We start from the raw sequence: 3973 nt of genomic DNA, 5'->3' as shown, positions 1-3973 counted from the left end.
AGAGTCAGTGTCAGCCCGGAGAGACGGCAACCAGGGCAGAACGGGCTGGCAACCCAATCTGTGTCCTCTGAGAGGAGGATCCCCACAAAAGCTACAAAGAATCTAAGGAAAAGATACCCCCAGGGGTGCCCGAGAGGGGGGGAGGATGAGCACCCCAGTCGGATGGACACAACGACATCAGACCCAGGCAATGAACAAACGACGATGAGGAAGCAGTGTGCATGTGGCAAAATCTGCAAGAACGATCGCAGCTTGAAGATCCACCAAGCGAGGATGAAGTGTTTGGCGGGAGCAGGAGCAGCACCACGCGCAGGTGTCCAACCTGGTGAGACGAAGGAGGGACCAGGCCCGGAGTCACCCCATAGTGCCCGGAACCTCCAAGTGTTGCAAACTAATCCCTCGAACATGAAGTCTAACAGGAGGTAGAGCAAATGGCCTGCAGCTAACATGACTTCACTGTGGAAGCAGTTTGATGATGATGTTAACCAAATTCTGGAGGCAACGGCGAAGGGAGGGGTGGATAGGAAGCTGCAAGCCATGACAACAATTATTGTCAGTATCGCAGCTGAACGGTTCGGAGAAGAGGACAAGGAAGGCTCCAAAACATCTTACTCGAAGAACCAAAGAGCATTGAGGATCCACAACATCAGGCAGGAGATGAAAGCGCTGAAGTCCCAATACAAGGAGGCAGGAGAGGAGGAGCGCGTTGGCTTGGCCCAGCTGATGTGCATACTACAAAAGAAGATCAGGGTCCTCCACCGGGCAGAGTGGCATTGGAGGCGGTGTCGTGAAAGGGCTCGAAAACGTGCTGCCTTTATCGCCAACCCCTTCAAGTTCACCAAGGAGTTGCTGGGGGAGAAGCGCAGTGGGAAACTGGCCTGTTCGCAGGAAGACAGAGACCAACATCTGAAGAAGATATATAATGATCCTGAAAGAGAGCAGGAGTTGGGAGAGTGCGACATCCTAATAGACCACCTGAACCGGATGTGCAGTTCAACATGTCAGAGCTGTAACTAAAGGAAGTCAGAGAGGTCATCTGCAAAGCAAGGGCGAGCTCGGCTCCAGGACCAAGCAACACCTCGTACAAAGTGTACACGAACTGCCCCAAACTCCTGCTGCGTCTGTGGAAGATCCTGAGAGTCTTCTGGAGAAGGGGGAAGATCCCAGCACAGTGGAGAGTTGCTGAAGGGGTGTGGGTCCCGAAGGAGGAAAATGCCACCCAGATAGATCAGTTTCGCATCATCTCCCTGCTGTGTGTCGAGGCGAAGATCTTCAGTGCCGTTTCTAACCGGCTGTGCACCTTCCTAGCCAAGAACACCTATATTGATACATCAGTCCAGAAGGGTGGCATTTCAGGAATGCCGGGCTGTCTGGAGCACATCGGTATGGTGACACAGCTCATCAGGGAGGCCAGGGAGAACAAGGGCAACCTGTCAGTGTTGTGGCTCGACCTGGCAAATGCATATGGCTCCATTCCGCACAAGCTGGTGCAGCTCACACTGACAAAATATCACGTCCCCAGCAGAGTCAGGGACCTTATCGCTGATTATTACAGCAACTTCAGGATGAGGGTCTCTTCAGGAGCAATTACATCAACCTGGCACAAGGTGGAGGTCGGCATCATCACAGGGTGCACTATCTCAGTGACACTGTTCTCCCTAGCCATGAACATGCTCACTAAGTCTGCTGAACCAGAGTGCAGAGGGCCCAGAATGAATTCCGCTCAACGGCAACCACCTATCAGGGCACTCATGGATGACCTCACAGTCACCACAGAATCAGTCCCAGGCTGCCGGTGGATTCTGCAAGGGCTCGAAAAGCTGGTGGAGTAGGCCCGGATGCGTTTCAAACCAGCCAAATCAAGATCGATGGTGCTGAGGAAAGGGAAGGTGGAGAACAAGTTCCGGTTCAGCATCGCAGGCACAGCCATCCCAACCATCACAGAAAAGCCAGTCAAGAGCTTAGGCAAAGTTTTTGACAGCTCTTTAATGGACACAACATCCATTCAGGCAACCTGCATCGAGTTGGATGGCTGGCTGAAATCTGTGGACAAGTCTGGCCTACCTGGGAAGTTTAAAGCCTGGGTGTATCAGCATGGCATTCTTCCCAGAATCCTGTGGCCCCTCCTCGTCTATGCAGTTCCGATCTTGACAGTTGAAACCTTAGAGAGGAGGGTTAGCAACCACCTCAGGAGATGGCTGGGGCTGCCAAAGAGCCTGAGCAGCATCGCACTCTATGGACACCACAACAAACTGCAACTGCCCTTCAAATCCTTGGAGGAAGAATTCAAGGTAACTAGAGCCAGAGAAGTGCTACAGTATAGGGACTCAAGTGACCCGAAGGTGGCTAGAGCAGGGATCCAAGTAAGTACTGGCAGGAAGTGGAGGGCAGAGGAAGCTGTTCAGGAGGCAGAGGCGAGGCTGCGTCACAGGAGGCTGGTGGGAGTGGTCACACAAGGCCGAGCTGGGCTAGGATCCTTTCCAACTCCCCAAATGGACACCAGAGGGAAGGAAGGGTGTCGTCTAGTTCAGGAGGAGGTGAGAGCGGTAGTGGAGGAGATGAGAGCCTGCAAGGCAGTGGGAATGAAGCAACAGGGAGCTTGGACAAGACGGGAGAATGCGGTTGAGAGGAAAGTGACCTGGGCTGATCTTTGCGCCGAACCACACCGCATCCAATTTCTCATCCAGGCAGTGTACGATGTGCTTCCAAGCCCATCAAACCTGCACACGTGGGGCAAGGCAGAGTCATCTGCGTGCCCACTGTGCTCCAAGCGAGGAACCCTGGAGCATATCCTCAGCGGCTGTGTGCAAGGGCACTTGGTGAGGGACGGTACAGGTGGAGGCATGATCAGGTCCTGAAGACCATCGCTGAAGCTGTCAACGCAGGAGTTGAGTGGGCGAAGCGTTCCCGACCCTCCAAGCAGACCATTGCCTTTGTCAGAGCTGGGGAGCAGCCAATACCTGCCAAAAGAACATCTGCAGGCATTCTGACCTCTGCAAGAGACTGGCAGCTGTTGGTGGACCTCGAAGGGCAGCTGAAATTCCCCAACCATATCGCAGCCACCACCCTGCAACCAGACATTGTACTAGCGTCTGAGTCTACTAAGCAGGTGGTACTGCTGGAGCTGACAGTCCCATGGGAAGATAGCTTGGAGGAGGCCTTTGAAAGGAAGCTCTCCAAGTACGCAGGACTGGTCAGCAACTGTCAGCAGGCTGGATGGAGAGCGAGGTGTCTCCCAATGGAGGTTGGTTGTAGGGGATTCGTAGCCCGTTCTTTAGTTAGAGCCTTCAGCATTTTGGGCATCGAGGGAGAGAGGAAGGGGAGAGCCATCCGCAGTACCACGGATGCGGCAGAGAGGGCCTCAAGATGGCTGTGGCTCAAAAGAGGGGAGCCATGGAGTCATAAGTAGCTAGCCATCTGGACACAAGCTGAGGTCTGATCAGCCCCATCTGGGTCACCTGGAGGAGGTTGTATGATGTTGAAAGACCCGAAACACCGGATGATTCCAGGAACATCACTGAAGATGCGTCCAGAAGCATCAGTAGGTGTGTGTACACAGCATTCTCATTATGTGGAGTCCTCAACATTGGGATTTAACATCAAAGATGAGGATTGCTTGGTGGAGTTTCTGAAAATTTGGATACTCCCAGTTTTGACCTTTCTGTTCGCAACCTCGTAAGCTGAAGGCACCTCACATTCACACCAAGCACGTTACATCTCTCCAGTCTCCACAATATCAGGTGACAAGCATTTTGTAGCGCTTTCTGTTTCTATTCAAGTGAATCATATGAGATTTGTTAGATTGACATCATGGTCAATGCAAACATGATGGGCTGAAAGGTCCTGTTGTACTGTCCCATGTTCTAGCTCATCTTCTTGGGTAATCCCTTGTGGATGATTTACCTCTTCTAAGTTTTGTGGGCTGTGGGGTGGCTGATTCAGCTAATGTGGGCTCTGCAAATCCCACCATGGG

General features: G+C 52.8%; 1 pseudogene; it reads left to right on the top strand.

Moving 5' to 3' along the window:
- The first annotated feature begins 228 nt into the window (after nt 1-228).
- Nucleotides 229-3409, top strand: LOC140186005 (uncharacterized; annotated as a pseudogene).
- The last annotated feature ends 564 nt before the right edge of the window (nt 3410-3973 follow it).

Source organism: Mobula birostris, chromosome 21 (assembly GCF_030028105.1).
Source record: "Mobula birostris isolate sMobBir1 chromosome 21, sMobBir1.hap1, whole genome shotgun sequence".
Classification (NCBI taxonomy): Eukaryota; Metazoa; Chordata; class Chondrichthyes; order Myliobatiformes; family Myliobatidae; genus Mobula; species Mobula birostris.
The sequence above is the reverse complement of the archived record's forward strand: the minus strand, read 5'-3'. Positions and strand labels throughout refer to the sequence as shown.